At 39.8% G+C, this 11,109-nt stretch overlaps 1 long non-coding RNA gene across 1 annotated transcript; it reads left to right on the top strand.

Annotated features, from left to right (window-relative positions):
• Positions 1 to 4,444: 4,444 nt before the first annotated feature.
• LOC127000630 (uncharacterized) lies at positions 4,445 to 5,033 on the top strand. The gene is made up of 2 exons (XR_007754355.1): positions 4,445 to 4,621; positions 4,892 to 5,033. It is a non-coding gene; the product is annotated as an uncharacterized LOC127000630 (long non-coding RNA).
• Positions 5,034 to 11,109: the final 6,076 nt, after the last annotated feature.

Here is an 11,109-nt window from a genome sequence, read left to right as displayed (position 1 = left end):
AGTCATGAGCCAATATCCTTCCTGTTGCCTGCCTTTCTTTGTTGCTATGTTTCTCCTCCTCCTCCTTCTCCTATTTTCCCTCCTTTGCTTCCTTGTTTTTCCTTGAAGTTGGGAAAGCAAGGATTATTTTTTTCCTTTTACGTAAACATTCATTTTTTTCAGTATTCTTTTCCTTCCTGTTGTCTGCCTTTCTTTGTTGCTATGTTTCTCCTCCTCCTCCTCCTCCTCCTCCTATTTTCCCTCCTTTGCTTCCTTGTTTTTCCTTGAAGTTGGGAAAGCAAGGATTATTTTTTTTCCTTTTTCCTAGACATTCAATTTTTTCATTATTCTTTTTGCGTCGAAAACCTAACCTTTGTGGAGTGTAGAAGGTTGAAGAGTTTGGTTCGGGCGATTATAAAGCCACTGTGTGTTGGACCTGTGAAATTGCCTCCTATATCACCAGGGGGAGAGGGAGAGGGAGGGGAAGGAAGGAAAGGGGAAGGGAAAAGAAAGGGAAGAGGGGAAGAAGAAGGGAGGATAATGGGAGTACGCGAAAGAAGAGAAAACATGAGAGAGAGAGAGAGAGAGAGAGAGAGAGAGAGAGAGAGAGAGATTTGAAATTTGAGCCTGAGGGTATATCGTTAGGACAGTCTCTCTCTCTCTCTCTCTCTCTCTCTCTCTCTCTCCGATCAATACTGCCACAACCAATGCTGCCTTGCCCTTGAGCTGCTTCCTTCACTGTAAACAAAATAAACAAAACAAAAAAAAACTCGTTATGAGAAAATATGCTTCCTGTTGTCTGCCTTTCTTTGTTTCTATGTTTCTCCTCCTCCTCCTCCTCCTCCTCCTCCTCCTCCTCCTAATTTCCTTCCTTTGCTTCCTTTTTTTTCCTTGAAGTTGGAAAAGCAAGGATTATTTTTTTCCTTTTTCCTAGACATTCATTTTTTCATTTTCTTTTTTTTCATTTCATTTCTCTCTTTCGTTGTATTTATTTGTTCATATTTTCGTTTGTTTATTTATTTATTTATTTATATTTTTTCGTATTTTTTTGTTTAATTCAATGTCTCCTTTTTTTTTCTTTTTCTTTATTCGTGTTTTCATATTTTACTGTTTTCGATTTTTCTTCCTGTTTGCTTTCGTCTATTTTATTTATTATTACTGTAAATTTCGCTTGCTTGTCTTCTTAATATCCTTGTCCCATTTCTCTCTCTCTCTCTCTCTCTCTCTCTCTCTCTCTCTCTCTCTCTCTCTCTCTCTCTCTCTCTCTCTCTCTCTCAAATTATTGCTCTTTCCTCTGTTCCCTCTTTTCCCTCTCCTTTCTTCTCTCTCTCTCTCTCTCTCTCTCTTACGACTTCATTCAAACTACGTCTTTGGATAGATAATAAACTAACCCTCCTCCACCTCCTCCTCCTCCTCCACCACCTCCTCCACCTCCACCTCCTCCTCCTCCTTGTCCTACCCTCACGACCTTGTTTCTGCGCCTTAGTTCTTATTCTTAGTCGCCTATTTCTGTTCGCCACTTGCGGGTCATCTATACCTTGTCAACACCGCCACGTGACAGCCAGGAGAGGTAAACAAAACAACACGCGGACGAGAGAGAGAGAGAGAGAGAGAGAGAGAGAGAGAGAGAGAGAGAGAAGGGAGAATCGAAAAAGTAGGAAGGGAAGGTAGCGAAGGAAAAGTGGGAAAGGAGTAAAAAAAAAAGAAAGGAAGGAAGGAAGAAAGAGAGGAAAAGAGAAAGGGAGGGAGAAAGAGGCAAGAGAGAAAGGGAAGAGTAGGAAGGGAAGGTATTAAAGAAGGGAAGGAAGAGAGAAGGAGAAGGAGAAAAGGGAAGAAGAAAAGCCATGAGAGAGAGAGAGAGAGAGAGAGAGAGAGAGAGAGAGAGAGAGAGAGAGAGCAAAAGCAACAAGAGGAGGAGGAAGGAAAATGAGGAATGAAAGGAGATAGGAAGAGAGGAGAGGAAGAGGGAGAAGGGGAGAGAAGGGAGAAGAGGAAGAGAGAAAAGGTAAGGAGAAAAAAAGCTGAGAGAAAAAAGAGAAGGGGTAAAGAAAGACAGAAGAAAAGAAAGGAAGAAATGAGAAAAAGAAAGAAAATGGAAAAGAAAGAAAAAGAAAGAAAGACAAAAAGAGACGAAAAGAAAGAAAGAAAATACGAAAGAGAGAAAAAATAAGAAAGAATGGAAAAAGAAAGAAAGGAATAAAGAAAGACAGACACAAACATAGAAAGAGAAAAAGAAAAAAATAAGAAAGAAAAAAGATTGTAGTGAATAAGAAAAGGGAGAAAAAAGTAAAAAAAGAAAAAGAAAATGCAGCTCTAGAAAATTTACAAGGAGAGAGAGAGAGAGAGAGAGAGAGAGAGAGAGAGAAGCGGATGAGAATAGGACGAAAAAAATAGTAAAATCAAAAGAATATTCAGTTTCAGAGATTTTTAGAGAGAGAGAGAGAGAGAGAGATCAGACAAAGAGTGAACAGCCGGAGGGAATAAGGAATGGAGGAAGGGAGGAAAGGAGAAGTGAAGGAGAAAGATATGTCCTTGTAAGGAGTCATGGAGGAGTAGGAGGAGGAGGAGGAGGAGGTGCAGGTGGAGGAAGAAGAAGAGGGGGAGGAGGAGGAGGAGGAGAAGGTGGAGGAGGAGGAGGCGGTAAAAGGTATGAAGGACACTCAATCAAATGAAAAGGAGAGAGAGAGAGAGAGAGAGAGAGAGAGAGAGAGAGAAGAAAAAGAATTAAAAAAAACGGAAAAAGACAAAAAAAATACAAACCTAACATAATAATAATAATAATAATAATAATAATAATAATAATAATAATAATAATAATAATAATAATGAAATATTTAAATGTCACGGTAAGAAGCCAATGCAGTCTTTGTTCACACACACACACACACACACACACACACACGTCACCTTCTTTTGTTTGCCGATATTTCTCTCTCTCTCTCTCTCTCTCTCTCTCTCTCTCTCTCTCTCTCTCTCTCTCTCTCTCTCTCTCTCTCTCTCTCTCTCTCAAATTACTTCTCTTCCCTCTTTTTATTTTCTTTACTCTTTTCTCCCTTCCTTTTATCTGTCCCCTTCCTCTCTCTCTCTCTCTCTCTCTCTCTCTCTCTCTCTCTCTCTCTCTCTCTCTCTCTCTCTCTCTCTCTCTCAAATTACTTCTCTTCCCTCTTTTTTTATTTAATTTTTACTTATTTCTCCCTTCCTCTCTCTCTCTCTCTCTCTCTCTCTCTCTCTCTCTCTCTCTCTCTCTCTCTCTCTCTCTCTCTCTCTCTCTCTCAGATTCGAATAAACTTCAATATTACAACAACAACAACAACTAATAATAATAATAATAATAATAATAATAATAATAATAACGTGTACCTTACCTGTCCTTTCTCTTCAGTACGAGGCGACATTCGAGAAGAAACCTGAAAAAAATAAAATAAACAATATGAAAAGTTAAAACGAAGAAAATAATTGAAAAAAGAAGAGAAAGGAAAATAAGAAAACAAAGAAAATAACAAAAACAAAATATAAGAAAATATTAATTCTCCTATTGTTATCTTGAGAGAGAGAGAGAGAGAGAGAGAGAGAGAGAGAGGTCAGTAGCCTTTGAGACACTGACCTTCAGATTGTACTGAAGAGGGAGAGAGAAGAAGGGAAGAGGGAGGAGGAGAGGAGAGAAGAAGAGAGGGAAGAGGGGAGGAAGATGGGAAGATAATGATTGGGGGTCACGCGAAAGAAGAAAAACCAAGAGAGAGAGAGAGAGAGAGAGAGAGAGAGAGAGATGAAAGAAGAGGAGGGAAGGAAAAAGAGGAAGAGGAAAGATAAAAGGAGGGGAAAAAAAGTAAAAAAATAAATAAAAAGAGGAAAGAGAAGTAATTTGAGAGAGAGAGAGAGAGAGAGAGAGAGAGAGAGAGAGAGAATTTGAAATATAAGCCTGAGGGTATATCGTTAGGATAGTCTCTTTCTCTCTCTCTCTCTCTCTCCGAACAATACTGCCAGTCAGTGCATCTCAAATAATAATAATAATAATAATAATAATAATAATAATAATAATAATAATAATAATAATAATAATAATAATAATGAAAATTGCTACAAGAAGAAGAAGAAGAAGAAGAAGAAGAAGAAGAAGATTGACGTGAATAAGATATGAGTAATGAGTATGGATTGAGAGAGAGAGAGAGAGAGAGAGAGAGAGAGAGAGAGAGAGAGAGAGAGAGAGAGAAATAATATAATCAACCCAACTTAACACATGAAAAAAAAAAAAAAAAATCAAGACAAAATTAAAACATGTAAATAAAATGTAATAAAATCAATAAAACTCTTTCCTAAGCTTTTCTTCTCGCCCACCAGATGTCAGGCTTGTGTTGTGAGGGCGGGGGGTTCGAACTGGGATCCCACATTTTTTAAATCGCCCACGATGTGGGCTTGTGTTGTGTGAGGGCGGGGGTTCAGTTCAAATTCCATTCCCACATTTGGGATCTGCACGCCAACATTAGATACGGCTTTGGTAGAGGTTGTTGTGTTAGTATTTCCATGGGTGCTGTTATGAGCCTAGTGATAGTTTGACAAGGCTTTGGTAGAGGTTGTTGTGTTAGTATTTCCATGGGTAGTGTTATGAGCCTAGTGATAGTTTGACAAGGCTTTGGTAGAGGTTGTTGTGTTAGTATTTCCATGGGTAGTGTTATGAGCCTAGTGATAGTTTGACAAGACTTTGGTAGATGTTGTGTTAGTATTTCCATGGGTAGTGTTATGAGCCTTGTGATAGTTTGACAAGGCTTTGGTAGAGGTTGTTGTGTTAGTATTTCCATGGGTAGTGTTATGAGCCTTGTGATAGTTTGACAAGGCTTTGGTAGAGGTTGTTGTGTTAGTATTTCCATGGGTAGTGTTATGAGCCTTGTGATAGTTTGACAAGGCTTTGGTAGAGGTTGTGTTAGTATTTCCATGGGTAGTGTTATGAGCCTAGTGATAGTTTGACAAGGCTTTGGTAGAGGTTGTTGTGTTAGTATTTCCATGGGTAGTGTTATGAGCCTAGTGATAGTTTGACAAGGCTTTGGTAGAGGTTGTTGTGTTAGTATTTCCATGGGTAGTGTTATGAGCCTAGTGATAGTTTGACAAGGCTTTGGTAGAGGTTGTTGTGTTAGTATTTCCAAGGGTAGTGTTATGAGTCTAGTGATAGTTTGACAAGACTTTGGTAGAGGTTGTGTTAGTATTTCCATGGGTAGTGTTATGAGCCTTGTGATAGTTTGACAAGGCTTTGGTAGAAGTTGTTGTGCTAATGATAGTTTGTCAAGGCTTTGGTAGTAGAGATTGTGGGGTTAATATTTCCATGGGTAGTTTTGAGCCTAATGATAGTTTGACAAGGCTTTAGTAGTAGAGGTTGTGGGGTTAATATTTCCATGGGTAGTTTTGAGCCTAATGATAGTTTGACAAGGCTTTAGTAGTAGAGGTTGTGGGGTTAATATTTCCATGGGTAGTTTTGAGCCTAATGATAGTTTGACAAGGCTTTAGTAGTAGAGGTTGTGGGGTTAATATTTCCATGGGTAGTTTTGAGCTTAATGATAGTTTGATAAGGCTTTGGTAGTAGAAGTTCTGGTGTTAGTATTTCCATGAGTAGAGTTATGAGCCTCGTGATAGTTTGACAAGGCTTTGGTAGTAGAAGTTCTGGTGTTAGTATTTCCATGAGTAGTGTTTGAGCCTAATGATAGTTTGACAAGGCTTTGGTAGTAGAAGTTCTGGTGTTAGTATTTCCATGAGTAGTGTTTGAGCCTAATGATAGTTTGACAAGGCTTTGGTAGTAGAAGTTCTGGTGTTAGTATTTCCATGAGTAGTGTTATGAGCCTAATGATAGTTTGACAAGGCTTTGGTAGAAGAACTTTTGGTGTTAGTATTTCCATGAGTAGTGTTTGAGCCTAATGATAGTTTGACAAGGCTTTGGTAGAAGAACTTTTGGTGTTAGTATTTCCATGAGTAGAGTTATGAGCCTAGTGATAGTTTGACAAGGCTTTGGTAGTAGAACTTTTGGTGTTAGTATTTCCATGAGTAGAGTTATGAGCCTAGTGATAGTTTGACAAGGCCTCTGCACCATGAACGTGAAAAAAAACACTCACGAGAACTCGCCTAACCTCCTTTGTAGTCTTGGTAATTAATAGATGTCGTGGGAGCCGAAAGCGTCTGAGAATATGGGCCTTAGTGATTGCTTTAATACCTCAATCTCTGACAACAGATTAATGAGATATCGAATAGACTGATTTTCTTTTATTTCTTTATGTTTGTACTTCATTTTGATCCCCCGCGCCGAACACATGCAGAGCCGAATTATCTTTTACACCCTTTTACATTCCTTTAACAGCTATACACGACAAAGACTCATAGCACAATTGTAGAAAGAACGATCAAGAATACTAAAAGAGAATGAGGACCATGCAGTTTAAACCCTCGACTGCAAAAACAAGAAACAATATGAAGATAATAAGAAACGTCCAAAGTCGGGAGCCGTTACAAAGACTAAAATCCCAACGACCACACTCGACTGGTCTCAATCGCTCCGTTTCTTCACCTCTCACTTTTTTATCGTGTGTATGTCATCATCTGAACATCTGCGTCACTAATATGCAGGTAACTATCAACCAGTTTAAACATGTATATCCGTGAACAAACATACACGGCTGCATTTTTTCTCCATGTGAAGGAAAATGTATCGATAGCGTGTCTTAAAATAGCCTAATCAAGCATAGTTTCTTAGGGTCATATTTTGAAACATCACCGCCCAACACACATATTTCACAAGGCTTTCGTAGGAGTTTTGGGGCCTTTCCAGGGGTAGCTTTATGACCCTGGTGGTAGTTTGACCCTCCTTCTGTACCCTGAACCTAAGGAAACACTCATTAGAACCCGACTGACCTCCTTGTCGGGCTTTGGAAATATGTAGTTAAATGTAAGAGGTGGAGGCGTCTGAAAGCACCGACATCCCAGGAAGAAGAAACAAATTGCAAGGGAAAAGTAATCATGTATTTGGTGTACCGAGGGTCGCTTTTCCTTTGCAACTTATATCTTGTTCTTCCTGGAATGGATAGCCTACCCTGCCTTTCCCCGTCCAAACTAGGAAAAAATGGCTTTGTCCCTACGCCCCTTCTCACATCCAGACGCCTCATATATCGATAGCGTGTTTTGACTTAGCCAGAAAAGATGAAAAATAATGTAGATCATGTGACGGTGCTTCCATCTGGCGGTCAAGTCTGGGAAGAGGAGGAAGGGGAGTATTGCCACAGGCCGCTGGGATTGTCGCAAGAAGTGTAGGTTGGTAAAATGTATATAGATGATGCGCCTGTGCTTCCATCCGGCGGTCAAGTCTTGGAAGGGGAGGAAGAGGAAAGAGTATTGTCACAGGCCGCTGAGATTGTCGCAAGAAGTTTAGGTTGGTAAAACGTATATAGATGATGCGTTTGTGCTTCCATCTGGCGGTCAAGTCTTGGAAGGGGAGGAAGGGGAGTATTTTCACATGCCGCTGAGTTTATCGCAAGAAGTGTAGGTTGGCAAAATGTATATAGATGATGCGTCTATGCTTCCATCTGGCGGTCAAGTCTTGGAAGGGGAGGAAGAGGAAAGAGTATTGTCACAGGCCGCTGAGATTGTCGCAAGAAGTGTAGGTTGGTAAAATGAATATAGATGATGCGTTTGTGCTTCCATCTGGCGGTCTGTCATGGAAGGGGAGGAAGGGGAGTATTTTCACATGCCGCTGAGATTGTCGCAGGAAATGTATATGTTGGTAAAATGTATGTAGATGATGCGTTTGTGCTTCCATCTGGCGGTCAAGTCTTGGAAGGGGAGGAAGGGGAGTATTTTCACATGCCGCTGAGATTGTCGCAGGAAATGTATATGTTGGTAAAATGTATGTAGATGATGCGTTTGTGCTTCCATCTGGCGGTCAAGTCTTGGAAGGGGAGGAAGGGGAGTATTTTCACATGCCGCTGAGATTGTCGCAGGAAGTGTATATGTTGGTAAAATGTATGTAGATGATGCGTTTGTGCTTCCATCTGGCGGTCAAGTCTTGGAAGGAGAGGAAGAGGAGTATTGCCACATGTAGAGAGAGAGAGAGAGATGCGTCTGTGCTTCCATCTGGCGGTCAAGTCTTGGAAGGGGAGGAAAAGGAGTATTGCCACATGTAGAGAGAGAGAGAGAGATGCGTCTGTGCTTCCATCTGGCGGTCAAGTCTTGGAAGGGGAGGAAAAGGAGTATTGCCACATGTAGAGAGAGAGATGCGTCTGTGCTTCCATCTGGCGGTCAAGTCTTGGAAGGGGAGGAAAAGGAGTATTGCCATGTGAGAGAGAGAGAGATGCGTCTGTGCTTCCATCTGGCAGTCAAGTCTTGGAAGGGAGGAAAAGAGTATTGCCAGAGAGAGAGAGAGATGCGTCTGTGCTTCCATCTGGCGGTCAAGTCTTGGAAGGGGAGGAAGAGGAGTATTGCCACATGTAGAGAGAGAGAGAGAGATGCGTCTGTGCTTCCATCTGGCGGTCAAGTCTTGGAAGGGGAGGAAGAGGAGTATTGCCACATGTAGAGAGAGAGAGAGAGATGCGTCTGTGCTTCCATCTGGCGGTCAAGTCTTGGAAGGGGAAGCGGAGTATTGTCACAGGCCGCTGAGATTGTTGCAAGAAGTGTAGGTTGGTAAAACGTATATAGATGATGCGTCTGTGCTTCCATCTGGCGGGAAGGGGAAGGGGAGTATTGTCACAGGCCGCTGAGATTGTCGCAAGAAGTGTAGGTTGGTAAAACGTATATAGATGATGCGTCTGTGCTTCCATCTGGCGGGAAGGGGAAGGGGAGTATTGTCACAGGCCGCTGAGATTGTTGCAAGTGTAGGTTGGTAGAACGTATATAAATGATACGTTTGTGCTTCCATCTGGCGGTCAAGTCTTGGAAGGGGAGGAAGAGGAAAGAGTATTGCCACATGCCGCTGAGATTATCGCAAGAAGTGTAGGTTGGTAAAACGAATATAAATGATGCGTTTGTGCTTCCATCTGGCGGTCAAGTCTTGGAAGGGGAGTAAGAGGAGTATTGTCACAGGCCGCTGAGATTGTTGCAAGAAGTGTAGGTTGGTATTTTTATAGACACTTCCACCTCACACTAGTTATTTCAAAAGGCCAAAAAGGAAATCAGTCGGGTGGTATTTTAGGTTCATAGTAGAGAAGAAGGAACAAGGCTTTCGTAGAGGTTGTTGTGTTAGTATTTCCAAAGGGAAGTTTTATGACCCTAGTGATAGTTTGACAAGAATTCAGCATCATGAAAGTAAAAAACACTAATGAGAATCCGATTAATCTACCAAACTACCACCAGGGTCATAAAACTACAGCCGAAATGCTCAAATATGTGTAAGTGCTTGAGAGACTCTACGTAGAATCGCATTAGTAAACTACAATCTGGTATTTTAGGTATTTTAGGGTTAAACTACAACCAGGGTCATAAAACTGCCTCTGGAAATGCACAAACCTCCTACGAAAGCCTTGTCAAATATGTGTGTGTGCTTGGGGCGCCGAAATGCTTAAGAACACAACTCTACGTAGAATCGCATTAGTGTATTATAATCTGATATTTTAGGTTCATGGTACAGAAGAAGGGTCAAACTACCACCAGGGTCATAAAACTACCACTGGAAATGCACAAACCTCCTACGAAAGCCTTGTCAAATATGTGTATGTGCTTGAGAGACGAAATGTTCATGAAAACGAATCTACGTGGAATCGCATCAGTGAACTACAATCTGGTATTTTAGGTTCATGGTACAGTAGAAAGATCAAACTACCACCAGGGTCATAAAACTACCTCTGGAAATGCACAAACCTCCTATGAAATCCTTGTCAAATATGTGTATACTTGGGCACCGAAATATTTGAGAACACGACTCTACGTAGAATCGCATTAGTGAACTACAATCTGGTATTTTAGGTTCATGGTACAGATGAAGGGTCAAACTACCACCAGGGTCATAAAACTACCTCTGGAAATGCACAAACCTCCTATGAAAGACTTGTCAAATATATGTATACTTGGGCACCGAAATATTTAAGAACACGACCCGAAGTACGGAGAATCACATCGGCGCACTAGTACAATCGGGTATTTTCCGAGCGCCACACAGTTATGCAATTCTTCGCGGCCTAAAAAAAAAGGTTGTTATTCAAGACGTGGTAGCCATGAACTTATTATTAGAAAATGCCGAAAGCAGTCAGTTGTGAAAGGGATGAATGATGAAGAAAGAGAAGGAAAATACGATGAAAGGTAGGAAAAGAAAAAGATGGATGAGAAAGAAAGAGATAAAAACGGTGACAGGTATAAAAAGAAAGAAATAGATGGTAAAGAGAGAAAAAATGATGAATGGAGAAGAAAGAAAGAAAAATGAGAAAGAAAAAAAAGGTATATATAAAAAAATACATGATAGAGAAAAAAATAATATATGGTAAATAGATAAATGATAATGAAAGAAAAAACGATAAATGGGAAATAAAGAAATACATGATAAAGAAAAAAATAAAAGAAAAACAGTAAAATAACAAATACACAGACGCGTGAGAAATGAAGGAAATAAAAAAATGAATAAATCTGTCTGTTGTGAAAGAAATAGATGATGCAGGAAGAGAAAAAAAAACGATAAATGGTAAATAAAGAAAGATAGATAATAAAGAAAAGAAAAAAAAGAGAAATGGTAAAATAACAAAAACAGACGCGTGAGAAATTAATGAAATAAAAAAAAAATGAATAAATCTGTCTGTTGTGAAAGAAATAGATGACGAAGGAAGAAAAACAAGATGGTTGGTAAATAAATAAACAACGAAAGATAAAAATAAATGAATGAGATGAGAAAATAATTGATCTGTTGTATGAAAGAGAGAGAGAGATGATGAAGTTAAAAAAAAATAAATAAACGATATAAAAACAACTAAAGATAAATGATTAATAAATGAAATAAAAATGAATAAACATGAAATACGAATAATAGATAGATAAATAAAGACAATAAAAAAAGAAAATAGATAATACAACCTTCTTTTATGTTTTTTTCTTCATTTTTCCTTCAACCCTGAACTGGCCTCTTTCCCTCCTCCTCCTCCTCCTCCTCTTCTTCCTCCTCCTCCTCCTTCTCTTCTTCCG

This window comes from Eriocheir sinensis, chromosome 19, assembly GCF_024679095.1.
Source record: "Eriocheir sinensis breed Jianghai 21 chromosome 19, ASM2467909v1, whole genome shotgun sequence".
In the NCBI taxonomy this organism is placed as follows: domain Eukaryota; kingdom Metazoa; phylum Arthropoda; class Malacostraca; order Decapoda; family Varunidae; genus Eriocheir; species Eriocheir sinensis.
Note: the sequence above shows the minus strand (reverse complement) of the source record. Positions and strands in the feature narration are given on the sequence as shown.